Consider the following 13536-nt stretch of genomic DNA (forward strand, 5'->3'; position numbering starts at 1 on the left):
CCAGATGACCTTCATGTAGCTCATTTAGCACTCTCTCCCTTAACTTGGGTGGAATCACCACTCTGGATCCACACATCACTGTCCCCTGGCATACTGACAGCTGTTCTCTTCTGGATGAGAATGCTGGCAACAGTGAGTCGCCATGTGTTGGCCATCACCTCACCGTCAATTCATATACCCGTGACAGCGTCGGATCATTGCGGGTCTCCTTCTCTATATCCGCGTTTGTTACTGGCAATCGTTCAATTATCGACGAATAAAATATCTCGATAGGGTCCACTGCTGGTGCTTCCTCCACAGTAGGCAGTGGCAGACGTGATAGCCCATCAGCGTTCCCATGCTGTTTCGTGCCTTTATATTCTATTTCATATTGATTCGCCCCTAGAAACAGGGACCATCTTTGTAACCGCTGTGCAGTCATCACTGGCACGCCCTTCTTAGGATTAAAGATGGAGACAAGTGGTTGGTGGTCAGTCAGCAAGGTGAACTTCTGCCCATGCAGATAGTGGTTGAATTTTTTTACTCCCCATACTAGGCTGAGGGCCTCCCTGTCAATCTGGGCGCAGTTGCACTCGGCTGAGGTTAGTGACCGAGACGCAAAGGCTACTGGCCTCTCCACCCCATCTGGGAATTTGTGCGACAGCACCGCTCCAATGCCGTAGGGTGATGCATCACATGCCAAACGAATTGGTAGTGCTGGGTTGAAATGGGCCAACACCTCTTTTGATGTGATCAATTCTTTACACTTCTGGAAAGCTTGTCTACGTTCGTCACCCCACTTCCATGGTACCCCTGTTTGCAGTAGGGTGTTCAGCGGGTGTAATACCGTAGACAAATTTGGTAAGAACTTGTGGTAATAGTTTACCAGCCCGAGGAACGCCCTCAGTTGTGACACATTTTCCGGTGCTGGAGCCTTGACTACTGCCTCAATCTTGTCAGGGGACTTATGTAACCCCTCTTCATCGATGACGTGGCCGCAACACGAGATCTGTTTCTGGAAAAACTCGCACTTGTGGCGATTAGCTCGTAGCCCATACTCCTTTAATCTGGTGAGCACCTTCTCCAAGTTAGCGAGGTGATCACTGTCATTTTCGCCCGTGACCAAGATGTCGTCCAAATAACACTGGGTCCCTGGAATCCCTTGCAGGACCTGATCCATCGCCCTTTGCCAGATAGCCGGAGCTGAGGCTACTCCAAACACCAGCCGGTTGTATTGATAGAGACCTTTATGAGTGTTGATCATAAGGTAATTTTTCAAAGCTTCTTGTACCTCCATTTGCAAGTACGCCTGGGCTAGATCAATTTTGGTGAAGCGTTTACCACCAGATAGCGAGGCGAAAATACCCTCAATTCGTGGAAGCGGATATTGCACCATGTGAAGGACTGCGTTCACTGTCACCTTAAAATCCCCACAGATGCGGACCTTCTTTGGTTCCCCAGGCGTATTACTCAATGACCTCTTCATTACAGGAACGATGGGTGTAGCCCACTCGCTCCAGTCCACTTTGGACAGTACTCCTGAATGTTCCAACCCTTCCAGCTCTGCTTCAACAGCTGGTCTGATCGCATAAGGCACTGGTCTGGCCTTCAGAAACTTTGGGCTTGCATTTTCCTCTATTTTAATTGTTGCTGTTATTCCTTTTAGTGTTCCTAGTCCCTCCTGGAACACTTCTTTTGCATCAGTTAGCATTTTTGACAGTCGTCCAGGTGTGACGTCATCATCCTTTATGGCCTCAACCTTCAGTGCCTGTATGGAATGCCAATCTAATTGTATCTTCCGGATCCATTCACGTCCTAGCAGTGGTGGTCCTCCATTTGGCAATACATATATATCCATTTTAGGTATTTCCTGGCATTTATATGTCACTTTCACCCTTATTTTTCCTTTGGGGTAGACTTTTTGCCCCGTAAACGTCTTCAAGACAATCTGTGTAGCTTTCAAGGGTATGTGTGAAAATAGCCACTTGTAGTCTCTTTGATTGATGACTGTTAGAGCTGACCCTGTGTCCAATTCCATTTCCACTTGGACTCCGTCTATCTTGAGTGTAACCCAGATAGTCTGGTGATCCTCCATTTCGGTTACATTATGTAGTTTCAGACAACCCAGCTCCTTGCTTCCGGAGTGCGTGTCACTTTTCTGTTCGTCTGAACCACTGTCCAGCACCTGGTGTACCTTTTTGTACTTCTCCTGTGGAGATTTCTTACTGTTGATTTTCTTCCCAGACCTGCAGACTCTTGCTATGTGTCCTGCTTTCCCACACTGTCTGCACACTTGGTCCTTGAACCAACAATCTTTCTGGTCATGTGTTGTTCTGCCGCGGCGATAGCACTTCCCTGTTCCATAGTTCATTTCGTTGGTGCCATATTCTTGCGGTCTCCATTGTATCTCTGGAGCGCCCCTTGCGGCTCCTTCGTGTGATACTGCCATACTGAAAGCTTTGTCCAGCGTAAGGTCCTTTTCTGATAGAAGCCGTTTCTGAGTTCCTTCACTTTGTAGCCCACACACAAACTTGTCCCTTAACGTGTCTGCTAGTCCCGCTCCAAACTGGCAGTATTTCGATAGCTTGCGCAGTTCCGTTAGGTACTCAGCATTGCTTTCGTCTTTGTGTTGGTTCCTTTTATGGAACTTAAATCATTCTGTTATTAGCAGCAGTGTGGGGTTTAAGTGGTCCTATAGGATTTCTACTATGCTTTCAAAATTCTTGTTTACCAGCTCCTCTGGGGTTATTAGATTTCGCAGTAACCCATAAGTTTTTGCACCCATGGAATTTAACAGAACCAGTGCTTTATTAGCATCTGGCACTTCATTTGCCCTGCAGTACACCTCAATACGTTCCACATATGCCGCCCAATCTTCGACTTCATTGTCGAACGTAGAGATACTGCCACTCTTCGGCATCCTTGGTTGGGCGTTAACTATCACCAATGGCACCTCCTGCACTTCCCTTCTTCTCCGCTGGCACAAAATGCCGTCTCCCACGCTTTCCTCCCTTCCCGCGCTCACACTTCTTCTCCGCTGCGGCTTCTCAAAATGGTGTCTCCCGCGCTCTTCCTTCTTCTCCGCGGCTCAATGGCGTCTCCCGCGCTCTCCCTGCTTCTCCGCGGCTCAATGGCATCTCCCGCGCTCTCCCTGCTGCTCCGCGGCTCAATGGCGTCTCCCCTTACTTCGCCCCGCGGACCCTGATCAGCCCGTGATCCCTGGCTGTGCTCTGCGCGTTCTTCTCTTGATATTTGTCGACGCCGCTCAGTCTAGAACCCAGCTGTTTCTTACCCTCTCTCCGGTTTGCAGTATTTTTCCTCGACGCCGCTCGGTGTTCAACCCCCGGCTGCACCCTGCGCTCTTCACCCTCTGCCTTACCCCATTGACGCTGCTCGGCTCTCTCTCTGCCGTCGGTCGGCTCCAGCCGCCGCTGCTCGGGAAGTGTCTGCTCCGGACCTGTCGTCGGTCTCTTACTGCTCGTTGTGGCTGGGGAACCAAGCCCGGCTCTCCACAGCCTCCCTAGCGAAGTTGGATCTCTGCCTGACTGCTGGGCGGTTGCTCGTGGTCGACGCCCGTGTTCCTGGCCTCGACTATTTTTTTTTTTTATGTTGCAGGTAGATTTGAATCGACACTCGTCGCCACTGTTGGATCCGTGGTTCAGTGGATAAATAATCACACGGATGCTGTACATTAACAAATAACAGGTCTTTACTGGAGGAGGGTAATCTCTGGACTCGGGTACAGAGGCATGCGCAAAGCTTATATACCGGTGTGGTCACTGCCGGTACTACAGTATACAGGAGCTGTAAAAAGTAGTTCTGACTTAAAGGCACATACACTACAGGTCCAGTAAAGGGAGGCGACTCATTTTTGAAGTAGAATGATACCCTCCTGTGAAAACAGATATAAACTGCATGGCGGGAGTAAGTCAGAGACTGAATGCAGTCTCACAGGTCCATCAGACCTGGCAACAAATGAGGAAAAGACTACATTGTATCCGAAAAGTGTCAATGCGGGTGTACCCTCCTTTGCATACATGCTGCTCTTCATTCATGGAAGCTGTGGCCCCATTGGAAATATTTATCTTCACTGCCTAAAAGCGAGAGAATGCAGAAAACATTCTTTTCTCTGCATTATTGCATACAGCAGAAGGGCACAGTTGCAGTGGGGCACAGTAATACCTTGCAAATAGCACTTCTACGTTCTGCTTACAGCACTTACTGTTGGCTGGAACACCATACTAGCTCACTTGCAAATTTTTGGCCCAGGGAGGGAGGTGATCTAGGCGCAGGGTTACTGTTGGGAGTGCATGGAGAGTTCCTATCACCTTCTTTACTGTATTCTGCTAACAGGCCAAGGTTGCACACAACCACAAAGAGAGGTTTAGAACAGGCAGACGATAAGCCATCATTAAACAGCTGACATCAGAAAGAGGAGATGGTCCTCATCTTTTTATAGAAGCTGTAGATTGCATTAACAAAGGCATGTTTGGAAGTATGACACCACCACCAAGCAGGTATCCTCCATTTCTTATAATTCTTCATATTCTGATTCCTATATACAATACTTTTGGGGATATATTGTAAATTGGTTTCCTTACCTTTTCCTTTTCTCTTCCCAAGATGAGTTGACACGTAGTCTAGAACCCAGCTCCTCAAACTCTCCATACCTCAACCCTACTCTTTTCTATTTAATTAGTTCCGAAATGAATTATGATTATGCAGGGCTGGCATCCCTCCCTTTTCAAAAGATTTTCTACCCACTGTGTTAGGTCACTTTCCTGGCACCTGAGAGGCAACACACCATTCAGGGCTCCAGGTCATACCTGCAAAACAGATTGCCCAACCTCTCATTAAAAAATCCTCAACAATTACCATTCTTTTATTCTCATGATGACGACTGTTTCTCTTTTCTCCATGGGTAGCCATTTGCTGTACTGTGCTGTAGTGTTGCTTTTGATTACACTATCCTTGTCTTTATCATAGGTGTTGAGAATGGTATAACTTTTGTACAAGTCCAGACCGGGCTAGAAATTCATTAGAGCCAAGGAATGGGCAGTGTCAGTAGAAAAGTTAGAGAATTAGCATTAGGCGCTAACGATATAGACTGCACGCAAAATTCGTGCTCACTGCTCAAAAAAATGCCCAAGCTCATTGGCGTTAGACTTAAAGGGTGGACCAATATCAGGTGCAGTCTAATCACAAGTCATGATTGCCACAGGCTTTTTTCAGTACTTAAAAGGGAGGTTCATTGATGCTGCAGAACCTCATTCTCAGCATACAATAGCAAAATACTGCGGATGCTGGAAATCTGAAATAACAACAGAAAATGCTGGAAATACATAGCAGGTCAGGCATCATCTGTGGAGAGAGCATTGCAGGCTATGCAGTTGCCTCAGCAAGCAGAAGCAGGACAAGGAGAAGGAGCCGGAAGACTGAACCAGGTGTACTCATGGCAGAGCCACGCCCCAGGGAGAGAGCCTGAAGATTCTGCAATGAAACATTAGAGGCATTGGTTTTCGCTGTGGAGAGATGGAGGGTGGTGCTCTACTCGGCAAGTGGCAGGAAGCCCTTGCTACAAGTCTTCCGCACCATTTGGAAGGAGGTAGCGCAGCACATCTCGGGAAGCACTGTGACCTCCAGGACCCACACATAATGCAGGAAGAAATTTAACAACCTCACTCAGGTGGTCAGGGTGATTGAATGCTTCAACAAATGCTACTTACCACCATCTGAACCACAGTCTGCACACACTGGCCAATGCACCACACCCCCAGCACTCACTCACCAACAATCTCTACCTACCAACACTCACACCCACATCTCACACCTTGCACACAAATATGACAGCTATTCAACTATGGGAGGCACGTCACCCAAACACATTGCTCCACACTCACTAACACATTTTCCTTTCTCTTGCAGACCAAGGTGGCTCACAACAGGAGGGAGCAGGTGCGCACAGGTGGGGGACAATCCAACACCCAACCACTGTCTGAGCTGGAGAATAGTGAGCTGTTGATTATTGGGCACCAGGTGGTGGGTGCCTTGGCCACCGGTGCCGCTGATCCCCTTGGGGACAACAACGGTATGTTCATCCCTACTCCTTCTTCTCACATCCCACATCCCCCTCACCCCACAAGCGTTTTGTTCTCTCCAGTTAATCATGCTGTATGCATGAATTTCTTCCTTCCTGCCCCCCTCTCCTCAACTTAACATGACTCTTGTGCCTTTATGCTTTCAGATAATCAGCAAGCACCTGATTAGCCTGCCCCTGAGGGCACTGTTGAGAGCGATGCGGGAGAAGAGGAGGAGGAGGAAGAACACACCGCATCACTGCATGTCTCACCTGCAGGCACCAGCTCAGGTATTGGCGCTACCTGTTCTTTGGAGGCTAGTATAGCAGCAAGATCCACACAGGAAGAGGCACCGGGGATGAGTGGGCTGCAGCAAGGCCAAAGGGAAAGGGTAGCTCAGGGGCCAGCTCCCTGTGACTCAGATGGGGATCTCGATGGGGAGGCGTTTAGAGGAAGGATGATGGGCATGCATACGAAGATGATAGTTGCAATGGCAGGGGTGCCAGAGAGCCTCTCGGCAATGGTAATGAGCATGGAGGAGTCCACCTCCAACACTGCACAATGCTCTGCACACACCATGGAGTCCATCATTTCCAGTCTGCAAAGGATGGCAGACTCCCAGAGAGACCGTGGCGAACCAGACCTGATGCCGCATGCGATGGGTGATCTGGCAGCTTCCATTGCATCACAGGCAGAAGCGACGCAATGTCTTAGTGCTGTAATGCAGTCTATGTTTGGTGGCATCCAATCTAAGACTTCTCTCATGCAGTCTCTGCTTGATGCTATGCAAACTCTGATTGCTGCCATCATGGCTGGGTCTAACACCATTGGCAGCAGGCCAGCAATCTGTGCTCCAACAAATTCCTAGGGATGCTGAGGTGCTGCCCTGGGGGAGTGGCAGTGGGTCAGTGGAGCAGGAAGCTGCTGTCCTCTATCAGGGTGACAGCATTCCTGCTCCCACCACTGCCACTCCGCCATTGCCCTTGTCGCTGTAGTGTATGTGCCTTTAAGTCAGAACTACTTTTTACAGCTCCTGTATACTGTAGTACCGGCAGTGACCACGCCGGTATATAAGCTGTGCGCATGCCTCTGTACCCCAGTCTAGAGATTACCCTCCTCAAGTAAATACCTGTTATTTGTTAATGTACAGCACCCGTGTGATTATTTATCCACTGAACCACGGATCTAACAGTGGCAACGAGTGTCGATTCGAATCTACCTGCAACATAAAAAAAAAAAATAGTCGAGGCCAGGAACACGGGCGTCGACCACGAACAACCACCCAGCAGTCAGGCAGAGATCCAACTTCACTGGGGAGGCTGTGGAGAGCTGGGCTTGGTTCCCCAGCCACAACGAGCAGGAAGAGACCGACGACAGGTCCAGAGCAGACCTTTCCCGAGCAGCGGCGGCTGGAGCCGACCGACGGCAGAGAGAGAGCCGAGCAGCGTCGACGGGGTAAGAAAGAGGGTGAAGAGTGCATGGCGTAGCCGGGGGTTGAACAGCGAGCGGCGTCGAGGAAAAATACTGCAAACCGGAGAGAGAGAGGGTAAGAAACAGCCGGGTTCTAGACTGAGCGGCGTCGACAAATATCAAGAGAAGAACGCGCAGAGCACAGCCAGGGATCACGGGCTGATCAGGGTCCGCGGGGCGAAGCAAGGGGAGACACCATTGAGCCGCGGAGAAGCAGGGAGAGCGCGGGAGACGCCATTGAGCCGCGGAGAAGCAGGGAGAGCGCGGGAGGCGCCATTGAGCCACTGAGAAGGAAGAGCGCAGGAGACGCCATTTTGAGAAGCCACAGCGGAGAAGAAGGGCGAACGCAGGAAGGAAGGAAAGTGCGGGAGACGCCATTTTGTGCCAGCGGAGAAGAAATGGGAAGCGCGGGAGGCGCCATTGGTGAGAGTTAACGCACAACCAAGGATGCCGAAGAGTGGCAGTATCTCTACGTTCGACAATGAAGTCGAAGATTGGGCGACATATCTGGAACGTATTGAGGTGTACTGCAGGGCGAATGAAGTGCCAGATGCTAATAAAGCACTGGTTCTGTTAAATTCCATGGGTGCAAAAACTTATGGGTTATTGCGAAATCTAATAACCCCAGAGAAGCCAGTAAACAAGAATTTTGAAAGCATAGTAGAAATCCTACAGGACCACTTAAACCCCACACCGCTGCTGATAGCAGAACGATTTAAGTTCCATAAAAGGAACCAACACAAAGATGAAAGCAATGCTGAGTACCTAACGGAACTGCGCAAGCTATCGAAATACTGCCAGTTTGGAGCGGGACTAGCAGACACGTTAAGGGACAAGTTTGTGTGTGGGCTACAAAGTGAAGGAACCCAGAAACGGCTTCTATCAGAAAAGGACCTTACGCTGGACAAAGCTTTCAGTATGGCAGTATCACACGAAGGAGCCGCAAGGGGCGCTGCAGAGGTACAACGGAAACCGCAAGAATATGGCACCAACGAAATGACCTATGGAACAGGGAAGTGCTATCGCTGCGGCAGAACAACACATGACCAGAAAGATTGTTGGTTCAAGGACCAAGTGTGCAGAGAGTGTGGGAAAGCAGGACACATAGCAAGAGTCTGCAGGTCTGGGAAGAAAACCAACATTAAGAAATCTCCACAGGAGAAGTACAAAAATGTACACCAGGTGATGGACAGTGGCTCAGATGAACAGAAAAGTGACACAGACTCCGGAAGCAAGGAGCTGGGTTGTCTGAAACGACATAATGTAACCGAAATGGAGGATCACCAGACTATCTGGGTTACACTCAAGATAGACGGAGTCCAAGTGGAAATGGAATTGGACACAGGGTCAGCTCTAACAGTCATAAACCAAAGAGACTACAAGCGGCTATTTTCACACAAGCCCTTGAAAGCTACAGAGATTGCCTTGAAGACGTATACGGGGCAAAATGTCTACCCCAAAGGAAAAATAAGGGTGAAAGTGATATATAAAGGCCAGGAAATACCTAAAATGGATATATATGTATTGCCAAATGGAGGACCACCACTGCTAGGACGTGAATGGATCCGGAAGATACAATTAGATTGGCATTCCATACAGGCACTGAAGGTTGAGGCCAGAAAGGGTGACGACGTCACACCTGGACGACTGTCAAAAATGCTAACTGACGGAAAAGAAGTGTTCCAGGAGGGACTAGGAACACTAAAAGGATTAACAGCAACAATTAAAATAGAGGAAAATGCAAGCCCAAAGTTTCTGAAGGCCAGACCAGTGCCTTATGCGATCAGACCAGCTGTTGAAGCAGAGCTGGAAGGGTTGGAACATTCAGGAGTACTGTCCAAAGTGGACTGGAGCGAGTGGGCTACACCCATCGTTCCTGTAATGAAGAGGTCGTTGAGTAATACGCCTGGGGAACCAAAGAAGGTCCGCATCTGTGGGGATTTTAAGGTGACAGTGAACCCAGTCCTTCACACAGTGCAATATCCGCTTCCACGAATTGAGGATATTTTCGCCTCGCTATCTGGTGGTAAACGCTTCACCAAAATTGATCGAGCCCAGGCATACTTGCAAATGGAGGTAGAAGAAGCTTCGAAACATTACCTTACGATCAACACTCATAAAGGTCTCTATCAATACAACTGGCTGGTGTTTGGAGTAGCCTCGGCTCCGGCTATCTGGCAAAGGGCGATGGATCAGGTCCTGCAAGGGATTCCAGGGACCCAGTGTTATTTGGACGAGATCTTGGTCACGGGCAAAAATGACGGTGATCACCTCGCTAACTTGGAGAAGGTGCTCACCAGATTAAATGAGTATGGGCTACGAGCTAATCGCCACAAGTGTGAGTTTTTCCAGAAACAGATCTCGTATTGCGGCCACGTCATCGATGAAGAGGGGTTACATAAGTCCCCTGACAAGATTGAGGTGGTAGTCAAGGCTCCAGCACCGGAAAATGTGTCACAACTGAGGTCGTTCCTCGGGCTGGTAAACTATTACCACAAGTTCTTACCAAATTTGTCTACGGTATTACACCCGCCGAACATCCTACTGCAAACAGGAGTACCATGGAAGTGGGATGGCGAACGTAGACGAGCTTTCCAGAAGTGTAAAGAATTGATCACATCAAAAGAGGTGTTGGCCCATTTCAACCCAGCACTACCAATTCGTTTGGCATGTGATGCATCACCCTACCGCATTGGAGCGGTGCTGTCGCACAAATTCCCAGACGGGTTGGAGAGGCCAGTCGCCTTTGCGTCTCGGTCACTAACCTCAGCCGAGCGCAACTACACCCAGATTGACAGGGAGGCCCTCAGCCTAGTATGGGGAGTAAAATAATTCAACCACTATCTGCATGGGCAGAAGTTCACCTTGCTGACTGACCACCAACAACTTGTCTCCATCTTTAATCCTAAGAAGGGTGTGCCAGTAATGACTGCACAGTGGTTACAAAGATGGTCCCTGTTTCTAGGGGCGAATCAATATGAAATAGAATATAAAGGCACGAAACAGCATGGGAACGCTGATGGGCTATCGCGCCTGCCACTGCCTACTGTGGAGGAAGCACCAGCAGTGGACCCTATCGAGATATTTTATTCGTCGATAATTGAACGATTGCCAGTAACAAACGCGGATATAGAGAAGGAGACCCGCAATGATCCGACGCTGTCACGGGTATATGAATTGACGGTGAGGTGATGGTCAACACATGGCGACTCACTGTTGCCAGCATTCTCATCCAGAAGAGAATAGCTGTCAGTATGCCAGGGGACAGTGATGTGTGGATCCAGAGTGGTGATTCCACCCAAGTTAAGGGAGAGAGTGCTAAATGAGCTACATGAAGGTCATCTGGGGGGAGTGAAAATGAAAAGCCTTGCTAGGGCTTATGTGTGGTGGCCGGGAATCGATCAACAAATCGAAGACCTAACTAGGAGCTGCTTAGGATGCCAGAAGGTCCAAAATGCACCACCACATGCCCCTCTACACCCATGGGAGTGACCCTCCTCTCCATGGCAACGGGTGCACATTGATTTTGCTGGTCCATTCATGGGCTCAATGTTCTTAATAGCAGTGGATGCTCATTCAAAGTGGCCTGAGGTGATAAAGATGTCTTCAACCACTACAGAGAAAACGATTGCAGTCCTACAGACCATATTTGCCAGAAACGGTTTGCCAGAGCAGATCTGCTCTGATAATGGACCACAGTTTGTGTCCGACGAGTTCCAAAAATTCATGAAAAGGAATGGGGTAAGGCATTACACATCCGCCCCGTATCATCCAGCCACCAATGGATTGGCTGAGAGGTTCGTACAAACCTTTAAGAAGGTGATAAAGGCCATGTGCGACGAGGAAATTCCACTACAGCATAAGATGGACAATTTCTTATTAGCTTACCGAAACGCGACACCTGCAGTTACCAACCAGACCCCGGCCATGATGTTCTTTAACCGAAGGTTGAGATCTCGTCTGGACTTGCTCAGACCAAATGTGCGAAGAAAGGTTGAGGACAAACAATTCCAGCACATCAATGAGAAGCCGACAAGGAGCTTCAATGTAGGGCAACCAGTCTTGGCCCGTGACTATCGAACAGAGAAGTGGCAACCCGGAACGATATGTACAAGGCAGGGGCCATTAATGTACACAGTGGATGTCGGGGAGAACATTGTGAGACGCCACGTCGATCAGATCTTAGCGTCACAGGAACGCGTCAACCCCATGTCTCGAGTACCTGGGGATGAACCCGACATAACGATAGCATCTACGTCAGACCCAGTAGCAGTGGAACCCGATGAACTACCCAATGAAAAGGGGTCAGAATCGCCTCTGCACCAAGAACAAGAACCTCTGGAAAGGCGCTATCCCGAAAGGGTCAGGAAGCCGCCCCAAAGACTGAATCTATAAATGGACTTTTGTTATTTAATGTACATGTAAAAATGTAATTGTTATTTGAATATTAAGGGGGTATTATTAATCTAAAAGGGGAGGAATTGTAGTGTATGTGCCTTTAAGTCAGAACTACTTTTTACAGCTCCTGTATACTGTAGTACCGGCAGTGACCACATCACACCACACATATAAGCTGTGCGCATGCCTCTGTACCCCAGTCTAGAGATTACCCTCCTCCAGTAAAGACCTGTTATTTGTTAATGTACAGCATCCGTGTGATTATTTATCCACTGAACCATGGATCTAACAGTCGCTGCCTGTCATCCAGCCAGCCCAGACTGCTGCCGCCCATGCTGAGGTGGTGCAGTCTACAGCCGGACCTTCCAGGCCCAGAGCTAGTCGAGGGCGTCCTGCAATGCCATCTGAAGTCTCCCGCACGGGCACTCAGCAGCCCTCCACCTGCCCTGCTGCAGCCACTGGGCGAACATTTCATAGGAGCACTAGAGTAGTTAAAAGCACAGTGACGAGAAGCACTAAGGGATTGCACAAGGGTGAATAGTTAGGCCTAGAAATTCAGTTGCGTTCGCCAGCCGTTAACGCCATAAGAGGGGTAGATTTCCAGCGCTAGGCACTTAGCGCCCGGGCGCAGGCCGATCTGCGCCTACGCCCAACTTCAGTTGACATTTAGCGCCGGCGCAAAGTGTTTGCGCCCGCTCAGCTGCGCGCGCAGCTTATGACGTCATTTCGTCGTGCAACGCTGTTTGTGCGCCCCAAACCGGAAATTCAGTGGCGCCCGCCCAATGTGGGCGTGGCGCTGTTAAGAACTGTGAAGTGGAACGCAGCAGAAGCCCTGCGGGCCTCGGGGAGCGCTAATTAAAGGGCACTTACACTGAACTATAAAGGCCAGCCATTTTGCTGCAATGACTTCAGTGCTTTGGATTTCTGTACAGAGACCAAGGAACAGACCTTACTGATTTGGGACAACATAGGAGAGGTATTTTTGGCTTCTGGCCAGAGCTTGGAAATTTGACTCTTGTGATTTTACTGTTTGCAAGTTTATTATGGGGGCTGCATGGGGTTCCAACCCTCAGTTCCAGCATTATGTGCAAAGGGCTACCATTCCCTCAATGTACAGCTGGTGTGTGACCACAGGCAGCGCATCCTAGCTGTCAATGCCCGCTTTCCAGGAAGCAGCCACGATGCATTTATCCTGCGCCAGACTACTGTGGCTGACATGTTCGAGGCACAGCCTCCACCAAGGGGATGGCTTATTGGGGACAAGGGCTACCCTTTGTGTACATGGCTCATGACCCCGCTCCGCGCGCCCAGGACCCCTGCGGAGGAGGCATACAACGAAAGCCATCAAGCCACAAGGAACATCATAGAGCAAACGATTGGCGTCCTCAAGCAACGGTTCCGCTGCCTGGATCGTTCCGGCGGATCTCTACAGTATTCGCCGGATAGAGTCTCCCAGTTCATCGTCGTTTGCTGCATGCTGCACAACCTGGCTATCCGCAGGACTCAGGCACTGCCACCTCACGTTGGACCACCACCTCAGGAGGACGAGCAGGCGGACCATGAGGAGGAGGAGGAGGAGGAGGAGTACCAGCCCAGGAGGGAGCCACAAGGT

The sequence above is a fragment of the Somniosus microcephalus genome, chromosome 10 (assembly GCF_052327205.1).
Source record: "Somniosus microcephalus isolate GS21.2 chromosome 10, FLI_Smic_1.0, whole genome shotgun sequence".
Classification (NCBI taxonomy): domain Eukaryota; kingdom Metazoa; phylum Chordata; class Chondrichthyes; order Squaliformes; family Somniosidae; genus Somniosus; species Somniosus microcephalus.